At 59.9% G+C, this 12,744-nt stretch overlaps 1 protein-coding gene across 2 annotated transcripts in view; it reads left to right on the forward strand.

Moving 5' to 3' along the window:
- Positions 1–421: 421 nt before the first annotated feature.
- LOC136382110 (contactin-4) overlaps positions 422–12,744 on the forward strand; it is an 813,951-nt gene continuing 801,628 nt past the window's right edge. For both annotated transcript variants that reach the window (XM_066351018.1, XM_066351022.1), the window contains exon 1: positions 422–557. The gene's annotated coding sequence lies outside the window, so the exon portion shown is untranslated. The remainder of the gene's footprint in view (positions 558–12,744) is intronic.

Here is a 12,744-nt window from a genome sequence, read left to right on the forward strand (position 1 = left end):
GGGCTCAGGCCGGGCGCCTTCCCGGGTTCTGCGCACCGGGCCTGGGGGGGGGCTCTCACCGGGGCAGGGGTGGCAGGTGTGAGGCCGCCTCCTCCCGGCCCGCGCAGCGAGCATGCTCAGCCCGGTGCGCGCAGGCCGAGGCCCTCGCGCGCCCTCCTCCTCCGCGCGCCCCCCTTTCTTTCGCGCGCTCCCGCGTCCTTTCCCCTGCGCGCGCCCCTTTCCCTCCGGCGCGCTCCCCGCTCCTCCGCGCGCTCCCCTGCCCTGCGCGCGCCAGTCCCCCTTCGTGAGCGCCTCCCCTGCGCGCGCCTCCCCTCCCTTCCCCTTCCTTCCTCGCACCTCCCCTCCGCGCGCCCCTCCTCCAGTACAAGGAACCGGCAGCCCGAGACGCTGCTCCGGGTTTTCGGAACCGCCGAGAGCGCAAGGAGGAGGGAGTGCGGCCCCACACGGAGCCCCGGGTTCCACCCGGATTGGTGGCAAGTGGGCAGCGCTCACCTCCCCGCCGGCCCACGGACTGTGCCCGCGCTGGGGCTGTGGCGGCGCCACGCGCAGGTGCTGAGGTGAGTGGGGCGCGAGCTGCCGGCCGGCCCTGGGGTTTGGGGACAGGGCATGGTCCTGGGGGCGGCGGGTACTGACTGGCTTCCTGGGCTCCGGGACCGCCGGCCGGACCTGAACCCGAACCCGGGAGGAGGCCGGGCGCCGTCGCCGTCACCCCGCGGCCACCCTGCTCCTCCGGCAGGAAGTAAGTTTGTTGCGCTGCGAGGCGCCGTCACAGCGGGAGCGCAGCACATCCTGCTGCGGGGACCTCGGGATCGGCCCCCGACCGGGCCAGGCTGCGCCCCCTGCACCCGGGCGCGGCTTATTCCCGGCGGCACCCTGTAGGTACCGGCTCCGCTTGGCTGGCGCGCCGCTGGGGTGCGGGCGGCGAACTTGGGCTGCGGTGCCCGGGACTTGGGACGAAGGCAGGAGCCGTGGGGACAGCGGTGTCGGAGCACGCGGCTTTGGAGGAGCCCTGCGTGCCGGCCACCCGCTGCGTCCCCGCTCCGTGGCGTGTCCCTGCGACCCGCTCTGCGGAGGGAGATGGGGGTCATTTGCATTTTCTTCTGGAGGTGGGGGCTTCCCGCGCTCCTCTGGCGACCCCGACCCCGACTCCGCGGACGCGCCAGTCTCCTGGCTGGACGCCCAGCCCCGGGCGCTCGAGGAGGGGAAGGCGCGGGCCCCGTGCGCGTGGTCCCTCCGTGCTTCGTGTCTGTGTTTTCCGGTTGTGACAGGTATGGACCGGGGCGGGGGTCGCAGGAAGCGGGCGCTGGGGCTCCCTGAGCCACTCGGGGTGTCCAGTGCCTGGAAACTAGGCAGCTCAGCGCAGTCCGTGCGCCTAGGCGCCTTCGGGCCGCCGGAGGCTGGGGCCGCTGCTGGCCGCTGGGGTCTGGGCATCTGCCGCGCGAAGGCAGCGGAGAGAGTGCAGGGCGAGTCGGGGTGAGGACCCCTAGGATGGGGGTGGGGTCTGCGTGCAGGGAGGTCTGGGCGGTGCGGGGTGGGGGGGTCCGTTTGCAGGGAGGGGCTGAGGAGGATCAAGGCTCTCGGAACTTTCTCTAGTTTTCTGCTGGAATCAACCTGGGGCGGGGACAAGCTTGTCAGAACAGCGTGTCTGCATTTCTCGGGAGGCTCCTGTCATTTGCTGTGATGGGAGCTGGGTAGGTCCTAAAAAAATTCCATGGCCTGTGTGTGTGTGTGGGGGTGCGCCTCGGAGGGGGCAGGTGGACGGCCCTTGGGGAGGGAGGGGAGCACGGGGGCCGCGGGGTCTCCCTCCACCAGGCGTCTCCACACAGGGGCGTCTCTGCGGGGCTGATCCTGCAAGTTGGTTCTGACCCCTTGTCCAGGTGGTGGGAGGAGATGAACGTGGCGTTCAGGAAAAGATTCACCTTTTCCCCGTGACTGTATTTATTTTTCCCAGCCGGGAGTGGTGCGCATCTCACGATGGGTCGCGGGTGTGTGTAAAAATTACTCGGGATCAGAAACACGTTCTTGGCGGTATTGTTTTTGCCGCCTGGAGCGAGGGCTATTGATTTGCTTAAACCGGCTTCACCTGGCCTTGCTTGGGGAGGGACACGCGTAGTCAACTGGGCAGTTCTGCACTCCACGCCCCGCCAGGTGGGGGCCAGGCTTGGGAAAACCTACCTTTTTAAAGGGAGGGGCTGAGATGGTGTGAGGAATCACTTGTCCTTTAAGGGGCGGGCAGAGCCCCGGGGAAGTTGCAGCCGGAGCAGATTGCTCATCTGCTGCAGCCTTCACGGACAAGGGGGGGGGGTAGGGGTGTGGGGAAGGTGGACACGTGTCCCTGTCCGTCCCCGCACCCCCTCCCCCGTCAGTCCCCCCCACGCACACACACACACACCGTCTCCCGGAGTCAGTGGTTTCAGGTTGGTGGGTCAGGAGACCTGACAGAGAGCAGGCCTCAGGGATGACATGGGATTCGCCACCACCCAGCTGATTTTACTGAACGCTGAGCACTTCGGCTAGAAGTTTTCCCCTGGAAGGTACACAGGACGTCTGTTCCCTCCACTTAGGCCTTAAAAAGCGAAGCTAACCCGAATAATGGAGCTTCTCAGCAGAACTTCCACCCCGCCCGGCCTTCTGGCTCCAACTTCGCCGCCCAGTGAGTCTGACACTGCGCTTCACTCGCTGGGTGTGCTGCCTCGTGTTAGAAGCCTCCGTCTCTCCTTTGATCTGAGGCCTCTAACCTTCTGTGGAGACCCACTCTTGTATCATCTGGACCGAGTAAGGCTCTTTCCTGTGGAGACGGGAAGTCTGTGTACACCGAGGAGGGGAGTTCTGTGGGTTTATTTCCCATCGCATGGTGCTGACGGAGACCCACTTTGTTCCCTAGCCTTATCGGTCTTTATTTTATTTTTTTCCTTTGATAGATTATATACCATCCGAAGAAGAATTTGACCATATATCAGTATTGTTTATAAATGATGCACATATACCGTTATGTTGGGAGATGACTTCTAAAACACAACAGGAAGCTGAAGGGTAAAGAAAGCAAACGTTATTTCTGAATTCTCGTGGACCAGTGTGCACAGTCCCCCCCCCCCCGGGGGGGGGTCCCTGGTGGTGGCAGCGGGGGTGGGGGGGCCGCCTCCACCCTGAAGCTCGCTGACGGTTTCGGATGCTTTTCCCTCCTCGGTATCGCTGGCTCTGGGGTCCGTCACCCCCGACTCTGCGTTCAGACGCCGCACAGCCGGAGCCTGTGTCCAGCGCCCAGTGGGTCAGCCAGCCGCACTGGTTCTGCAGCTCTGGGCTCCTTTGTCCGGGGGGGGGGGGCGAGGCTAAGAGATGAATGTGACCCAGGGGTCATCCCAGCGGTCATCCCAGCGGTCCCGATGGGAAGGACAGATGAAAAAGAAAATGAAGTTTTTATATTGAAAGACTGAAGGCCGCAGCGGTCAGAAGGGGAGACGCCCGGAGTGAATGGACGAGGAGGGGAGGGCAGAGGTCACGTGCCTGGAGCCCGTCACCTGGGACCCGGCTGGGGCCCTGCCACTGGCCACATTCATGATGGTGGACGAGAGGGTCCCACCACTCCCGTGAGCGCCCCTGGCCCTCGCTGTCCCCCTGGGCTAACACCCACGTCAGTCAGGGCCTCGCGGGAGGGGGTTTAACCAGGACAGCGCAGGCACTCAGCTCGGCGATGTCGGATCGGGCAGGTGAACAGCTGTGAGAGACGAATCCGGAAAGCGGGCAGACTCAGATGAGAAACAAGTTTATGTCACGTACCGCCCCATGTGGGCGATGCCCGCAGCTCTCTTCCCCAGTGCGGTCCGAGACCCAGCCCTTCCTCCGTTCTGTGCACCTGCAGTCCCCCCGGGGGTCCCCGCGTCGTCTCCCACCACCCGACCCCTGGCCGGGCCATCGGAGGGGGAAGGACTTGCCGACGGTCAGTGCCCAGACCTGGGAGTCGTACAGATCGCATTAGCTTTCATCCTGTTGGCCAGACCGCACCCCGAGGGAAGCTGGGGGCAGGGTGGAGCTGTGTTTGCAGAAGAGGAAAGGTTGGGGGAACCCCGTCCTCTGGCCCACTGTTCCCGTGCTCCCCCGACTCCCCCTACCCCTTTCCCTGGTGGAAAAGCCGGGCAGATGGAAGGTGGTGGGGGCACCAATACCTACGTGGTGCTCCCTCAGAAGTGCTCCTCTGAGCGCTCCCACAGGCACCACCCGTGTTGCAGAGAGGAGGAACGCGGGCTTGGGGCCATGAAGCCGTCGTCCTGGTATCGTGCGGTGTGTGTCCGCTGCCCGGAATGTCCTTGTCCTCCCTCTGCCCCCCCATGCACCCCGGGCGGTGCTGACTCTGTGACTGTCTCCATAGCTGTTCCTTTTCCAGATTGTCCCCCAGCTGGGACCCCACAGGGTGCGGGCGCCCTTTTCGGATGGGCTTCTCTCACCGGGCAACGCGGGTGCGCGCCTCCTCCACGGGGCTTCACCGTGTGGCTCGTAACTTTTCAGTGCCGAGTGACAGTCCCTCGTCTGGTCTGTCCCGTTCTTTAGGCGGCCGCTCCCCTGCTTGAGGAAGAGGCCTGTCCCCGTCCACAGTGACCAGGGATGGCCCCCCAGCACGGGCTCTGAGCCCAGGGAGAAGCTGCGAGGACCCGAGATGCCTCCCCACAGCTCCCATGGGCTCTATGGTGGCCCTGAGCCAGCTCCTGTCATCGAGGAGGGAGGCGAGCAGGACGTTGGTCCCCTGCTGCCGCCAGCCTCCGTCCTGCCGTCCTGCGGGCAGAGAGCAGAGCCCCGACTCCCCTCCCTGCCTTGCAGGCGACCACCTTCACTCCTTTTCCCGAGATGGAGGGGGCCCCAGGGGGCCGGGCAGGGAGTGTGTAGACCTGGAGAGTCCTGGGCAGATTAGGACAAGACGAAGGGATGAGCCCTGGCTGGGTGGCTGCTCTATTGGTTAGAACAGCGTCCTCAAGAGCAGAGGTTGCCAGTTCAATGCCAGGTCAGGGCATATACAGGACCAGATCTATGTTCCTGTCTCTCTTTCTTCCTTACTCTCTTAGCCTGACCTGTGGTGGCGCAGTGGATAAAGTGTCGACCTGGAAATGCTGAGGTCACCGGTTCAAAACCCTGGGCTTGCCTGGTCAAGGCACATATGGGAGTTGATGCTTCCTGCTCCTCCCCCCCTTCTCTCTCTGTCTCTCTCCTCTCTCTCTCTCCCCCTCTCTCTCTCCTTTCTAAAATGAATAACAAAATAAATAAATAAAAGGACAAGACAACTGGACTGCCCACTCCTCTGTAGTGTAAGTCATCGCCCGGGTCACTCAGGACTGGGTGAGTTCCTTGGGACCGTGGGGGGAGAGAGAGCCTGAGGTTGGAAGTCCGCCGGGCGTCTCACCAGCTCTGCATTCGACTGGCAGCAGCTGTTCGTTGTGCGAGCTGGCCAGCCCCACGCCGCCTCCGGGTCTCAGCACGATCAGCTGTGCAACCGGACGGTGAGCATTTCGTGCGGTTGTTCAGATCGTTCAAAGACGCAATGAATTAAATCCCTCGTTGATCGGCTGCCGGGCGCGTGCATCTGGTTGGGTGGCATCTGAACGCAGGGGGATTTTGTGGAGACCAGGAGTCCCCCCCTCCCCCGCACACAAAGTGCTCAGTACTGCGCCCCGATCCCGTGAGCGTCGGGCAAGCAGCCTTTTCCTGGACAGACGCTGTTGATATCATCACAGTGACTCTTGCCTGAAACGGGGCAGGCGCCCAAAATACGTGTTCCCAGAGCATTAACGCTATCCGAGGAAAGGGTGGTAAGTGGGACCTGCAAGTCAGTGACACTGATAAATACTTAAAAAGTGTGTGTGTGTGTGGTGCGGAGGACCCGGGTTCGATTCCCGGCCAGGGCACACAGGAGAAGCGCCCATCTGCTTCTCCACCCCTCCCCCTCTCCTTCCTCTCTGTCTCTCTCTTCCCCTCCCGCAGCCAAGGCTCCATTGGAGCAAAGATGGCCCGGGCGCTGGGGATGGCTCTGTGGCCTCTGCCTCAGGCGCTAGAGTGGCTCTGGTCGCAACATGGCGACGCCCAGGATGGGCAGAGCATCGCCCCCCTGGTGGGCAGAACGTCGCCCCCTGGTGGGCGTGCCGGGTGGATCCCGGTCGGGCGCATGCGGGAGTCTGTCTGACTGCCTCCCTGTTTCCAGCTTCAGAAAAATGAAAAAAGAAAAAAAAAAAAGTGTGTGTGTGTGTGTGTGTATTTTAGTGTTTAATACTTGAGAAAGCAGGACTTGGCTGTTAAGATTAGTTTCTTTTTCCACAAGGTTTTATTTTATTTTATTTTTTCCTAATTAAAACACAGAAAGCCGGCGATTCTCATGGTTTGGAAAGAAAATATTTCTCGTGTGTTAGAATGCCTATTTTTTTTTCACTAGGAATGTCATAAAAGTGCAGTTCTGGGAAGGAAGTCAGCTTCACAGGATGCAGGGGTGCAGGGTATGGAAGTCCTGCCGATTCCGATGATGACCTCGAGGTTTAAAACGAGGCGCACGCCAGTCCCCTTTCTTGTCACCCGTAGTAAAATGTCCTCCCCGCCTCTGGGCTGAACTGCTGTGTGTAGAAGTAGTGTGTCCCCTGCACCTCTCTCTGTCCACAGAAAGCCTTGGCCGTCCACGCTGCCGTCCACGCTGCCTGGGCCCTATGGACCTCTCACGGGACGTTCTGGTGAGCACAGGGGTCACACGTGAGTTGTGCTGGGACGGGTTCAGCGAGGAGGAGACCGTCAAACAAAAATGCAGCGTGGCTCAAGTCCCCAGCTACGCGAGGCTGGGGTCTGGGCACACGGCCGTCCCTGGCGCTGTATGCAAATTCGTATCGTCCTCCGTGTTGGGGAGAGCTCGTCTGCAATTGTGTAACCAGGAATAGTTTTGTCTTTAGAGCGACTCATTTGATAAGCTATTAGGTAGCTTTTGATCCGAGACCCCTCGCAGATTAGCGGATTAATCGGCAGTCCAAGGAGCGCGTTCGCTGTATTGAATTAGGGGAATGACACCCTCAAAGAGGTGAGGTTCACTTACGTCCCATGTCTAATTCCTAGGAAAAGTTAAGAGTGCAAACGGTCATCTCGAATACTTGGCTCTAAGTAATTATAAATAGAGGTTTGTCTTTCACTGAACAGTGGATTTTTTTTTTTAAGTAAATGATATTTCTTTCCCCTGGAAACAGGTGGGGAATCTGATTTCTCTCCAGGAAACGGGGGTTCACCCTGACACGCACAGCAGAACGGCTTGAGCTGGCGCCTGGGCCCCTGACTGGCTGTGTGAGCTTGAGCGTGTGGTCGGCCAGCCCTCCCCTGGCCGTCTGTGAAGTCCGTGGTGGTGGTGGGTTCGGTGGGGCCTCCCGCATCGCGGCGCAGTGAGCGTGGGCGCCAACCTCAGGGCGTGGGGTGCGTGCCTGGCGTCTCCCCACCTCGGCAGGCTGGCCCCGTGCAGCCGTCTTTGTGGTTCACACAGAACACAGCTCATGGGAACGCCCGATGGATCCGTGCACACAGCTAGCATGAGACGGGACGGGGGCCCTCTGTGAACCGGGAAAGTCAAGTACACGGCTCCGAAACCGTTTCGTCGTGTGAACAGATTCCGAGTGGAGCGCTGAAGCACCCCCCCCTTTCAGTGAGAGAAGAGTCACGTGACGTTTCCGACCCATTGTCACCATCCTGACGCAGGGACGGCGGGCGAGGGGGACCGTCCTGCTTCGCTGGCGTGGGCCACCTGTCCTGCTGGTGGCCGAGGCCAGGCAGGTCCGCGTTGGGTTCGGGCGGACGGTCGAGACACTGCGAGGCCGGAAAAGGCCGGGCCGTTCCCGTTTAACAGAGTCTCCCGACGGCGGACGGGACGGCACACAGGAGGGGAAACTGAGTCTCGGGCAGACGAACAGCAGTCATGGCGCCTCACAGAGGCCGGGCAGGCAGTCCATCATCCGCCCCCCGAGGGCAGGCACCCGTCACCTTACATAGACCACACACACGTGGCACTGCCATGCGCTCACGCCCTGATCATGCGAAGTGCAGACGAGCGAGCCCCCACACCTGCTTCCTGCACCGCCCGTCCCGGTGGGTGGCGTGCTCTGCGGCACAGTCACGTCTGCGGAGCATTCTGTCTGACGGCGGTGGAAGGATGGGGGTCCCACTGGTTTTTGCAGTAAGTGTCACCCAAAAGGCTGTCCCCTGAGAATGCAGTCTTTGCCGGACACACACATGCCTCTCTGTTCAGCGCATTGTGAGGGCTTTCCGCCAGTTCCTAGTGTCCGATGTACCGTTCCTCATACATCCCCTGCTCTCTTTTCCTCCTGAGGGACCCCGCGACAGGAGGGACCCCGCAACAGGAGGGACGGGCCAGGCGGCGTGTGTGCATGTGGGAATGCGGCTTGTTGTGGATTCTTCCCGTCCACGGACGCGACTCGGTTCCTTTATTAAGCAGCAGCTTGCCAGGATGTTGTCGTCCATGTTATGGGCTGTAACGGAGATGAGTGCTTTAAAAAAAAAAGTACTGTTACTCAAAGCAGCGGTCTTTTTTTCTTTTTCTTTTTTTGTATTTTTTTCTGAAGTGAGAAGCAGAGAGGCAGTCAGACAAACTCCCGCATGTGCCGGACAGGGATCCACCCGGCATGCCCACCAGGGGGCAATGATCTGCCCATCTGGGGTGTCCCTCTGTTGTGACCAGAGCCATTCTAGCACCTGAGGCAGAGGCCACAGAGCCATCCTCAGCGCCCAGGCCATCTTTTTGCTCCAGTGGAGCCTCGGCTGCAGGAAGGGAAGAGAGAGACAGAGAGGAAGGAGAGGGGGAGGGATGGAGAAGCAGATGGGCACTTCTCCTGTGTGCCCTGGCCGGGAATCAAACCCGGGACTTCTGCACACCAGGCCGACGCTCTACCACTGAGCAAACTGGCCAGGGCGGTTTTTGTTCTTATGAGTGAATGAGCTTCCACCAATTTTAGTCCTTTTCTTCTAATGGAGCCCCTTGCGTCAGTAGACGAAGGCTGACTCTTAAGAAAAGGAACGTAATTCAATGTATTCCTTAAAACCACGAGTCCCACGCTCTCGGCCAGGAGTCCATCTGCACAGGTGGAACGCGGTGATCTGTGACGTCCGAGACGGAAGGCTGGGTGCACAGGAGACCCCGGCTCTGACTGGACCTGCCGGTGCCAGGCGTCCCCAAACTACGGCCCGCGGGCCGCAATTTGGCCCCCTAAGGCCATTTATCCAGCTCCCGCCGCACTTCCAGAAGGGGCACCTCTTTCATTGGTGGTCAGTGAGAGGAGCACTGTATGTGGGAGCCCTCCAATGGTCTGAGGGACAGTGAACTGGCCCCCTGTGTAAAAAGTTTGGGGACCCCTGGGTTAGACCACGCTGGTACCCTCTCTCAGCGACAGACTTGTCCCTGGGGGTGGTGCCGACGGCAGTGAGTCAGTTCTGCTTGTACCCGCAGACGGGCTCCTCTCCAGACCTTCACTCATCGTGCGCTCGATGACATCTGTGATGTCACCCCCGTCATGCCCACAGAGTGACGTCACCTGTGGGGCGGTGCAGCCTCCTCCCTGCACGGCTGGCGGCAGAGGGACGTGGAGGGTGTTGTCTTAGGGTTGACGATCAGGGAGCCCCTGGGTCAGAACCCAGGTGTGGTCAAGTGCTCTCTGAGGTTTTCGTTCGGAGACGTGGTTCCAGCCACGGTCAAGAGCCGTACTTTAAAAAATAAATCACTGGTTGATTTTAGACAGAGAGGAAGAGAGAGAAATATTACGTTGTTGCCCTGCTTACGTACGTGTGCACTCCCTGGCTGATTCCTGTACGTGCCCTGCCTGGGGTTCAAACCCACAACCTGGGGGCAGTAGATGACGCCTCTAACCAACTGCACTGCCCGGCCACGGTCAAGAGTCTTCCTTAATAACAAGAGGAAATGATGACTTCTCCTCTCTGTCCCCTCCTGTGTGGCAGCCCCTCCCGCCAGGCTGTGGGGTCAGGGAAGGGGTGGGCGCTCCCATGAGACAGGCAGGGACCCAGGGTGTCCACTTGCTATCAGTCGGCACCGATTGCAGTGTTGGAGACGATGTCCACCGTGTTACGTCTGTGATGCCCACAGAGCGGGGAGGCGCCCGCTGGGCTGGGAGAGAGGCGTCTCCTCCCGGGTGCCCTGCGGCTCACACCTTCACCAGCACGGCGGCGGTGGTGACAGCGGGGTCACTGCTCTGCACACGCCCAGGGAGGTTGACAGATGGAGAGGGAAGCAGGTTCGTGTCCGTTGACTTCCCGCGTGATCGGACGGCGTGTGAAGAACGCCGCCGTGTCAGTGAGTTTGTTCTGAATGTCCCTCCCCGTCCTCCGTGCGTGAATGTTCGCCGTCTGTGGGATCCGGCTGACGGGGACATCACACCGTGCCGTGTTGACGGTTCGTCACTTCACCTCGCCACACGGTGCCTTCACTGCTTTGGTTTCTCCCCATATGTCCGACACCTACGGCGAGAACTCGTTTGCTGCTTTCCGTTGTGATACACAGCCCCCCCGCCGCCCCCTGCTACCTTCCACGTGAACGCCTCAGACGCTGAATTCCTGACAGACAGCCCCGCTGTTGATTGGCACCTTGTGGGATCTGAGGGGTGACTTTGCCGTGGAGGCCTGACTGCAGGCTTCTAGCCGTTCCTGCTGGCGGGCTCTGCCGTGAGATCATTGCCGGGACGCACCGTGTCCTGCGGTTTCTACGTGATTCTTGTGACCTGTGGCCTCTTGTGATTCTTGTGGCCTCGTGATCTGTGGAAGTCCCAGACGCACACTCTCAGTGGGAAGGATGGTGGACATCCTGCCGGTCCTGTCCCCTCAGGCTTGTAGGTGTTAGAGAGAACGACAGAAACGGGTACAGGGACGGTTTTCCCCTCCTCCCCTGCCGGGATTACCAGGCTGAGTGATGGGCGGGGGCAGGGGCTGTGTCCCCGACGCCTGCAAACAACAGAACACGGGGTCTCTCCGTGAGGATGACTGGCGCTGGTGGTTGGTCCCTGATGTGAGGTTCCTTCCTTCTCACTGACGAAGACCGTCTGTTCCGGGTGGGGACCTGCGTTTGCAGCCTGCACTTCCAGAGTGTCACTGCGGGAGGAAACCGGCCCAAGACCTTGACGTCGCCGTGGTCCTTAGACTGGCAAGTCCTGGGAGCTTGTGAGACCGGCGGGACTTGGCCTCCTGCCCCAGACGTTCTGTATCAGAACCATCACGTTCTCAGGGGATGTCTGTTCCCTCTAGAGGTTGATGGGGACTGACTGACATCGTATCCTTCAGGGAGCAAGCCCACTGGTTCCCTGCTGTGTGGCCCAGGTCTGCGTCAGGCTTACAGTCAACACGCTGAGTTAGGTGTCGGGGACCCAGAACTACACATTTAAAGATAGGTACAGTAGGGCCTGGCCAGGCGGGGGCGCAGTGGATAGAGCGTCAGACTGGGATGCGGAGGACCCGGGTTCGAGACCCCGAGGTCGCCAGCTTGAGCGCGGGCTCATCTGGTTTGAAAAAAGGCTCACCAGCTTGTGCTCAAGGTCGCTGGCTTGAGCAAGGGGTTCCTTGATTGGCTGTAGCCCCTTGGTCAAGGCACATATGAGAAAGCAATCAATGGACAACTAAGGTGACGCAACGAAGAATTGATGCTTCTCATCTCTCTCCCTTCCTGTCTGTCTGTCCCTATCTGTCCCTCTCTCTGACTCTCTCCGTCTCTCCCACCAAAAAAAAATAAAATAAATAAAGATAGGTACAGTAGAGCCTGGCCAAGGGGTGATCAGAATCTAGGGGTGGATGAACTACATTTAGTTTTCGGGAACTCGGGCAACGTACGGTCACCTGCGTGGAAAGCCGTGCTGGGAGTCACTGCAGGGGCGTGTCTGCATTTCTTGGGAACACGGACCCGCGTGCTCTCCTTGAAGCCCATAGTGGTGGAACGTCTTGAGCCATTTTTGCTTAGGCTGAAATCAGGGACCTCTAGTAGTATGTCATCTTACCTGTCGAGGTGACTAATCAGCCTTTAGGGCAGGGGTCCCCAAACTTTTTACACAGGGGGCCAGTTCACTGTCCTTCAGACTGTTGGAGGGCCGTACTATAAAAAAACTATGAACAAATCCCTATGCACACTGCACATATCTTATTTTAAAGTAAAAAAACAAAACGGGAACAAATAGAATATTTAAAATAAAGAACAAGTAAATTTAAATCAACACACTGACCAATATTTCAATGGGAACTATGCTCCTCTCACTGACCACCAATGAAAGAGGTGCCCTTCCAGAAGTGCGGCGGGGGCCGGATAAATGGCCTAAGGGGGCCGCATGTGGCCCGCGGGCCGTAGTTTGGGGACCCCTGATCTAAGACTCACTCTTGACGCTTGTCTCGGTCACGTGATACATTTATCCGTCCCACCCTAATGGCCGGTCAGTGAAAATATGTTCTGATATTAAACCGGTCCGTGGCCCAAAAAAGGTTGGGGACCACTGTTCTAGTACATTGTCACATGGAGTCGTCACCACTCAACGCCGGGCGCCTTCTGTTAGAGGCGTGGCCGGAAGCCTGGGGCCGGTTAGGGGGACCCGTCCCCGCCCTTGCCGTGGGTGTGGGGGGAGGGCACGTGCACAGGACTGACAGGTGACTCCCTCACGCCGGCCCCGCTCCGGAGGGGCCCACAGAGTCCCTGCCGTGAGGGCCGGGAAACTGTATCTGACAAGGTTCTCCTGTGATTCTGGG

Source organism: Saccopteryx leptura, chromosome 10 (assembly GCF_036850995.1).
Source record: "Saccopteryx leptura isolate mSacLep1 chromosome 10, mSacLep1_pri_phased_curated, whole genome shotgun sequence".
Lineage (NCBI taxonomy): Eukaryota > Metazoa > Chordata > Mammalia > Chiroptera > Emballonuridae > Saccopteryx > Saccopteryx leptura.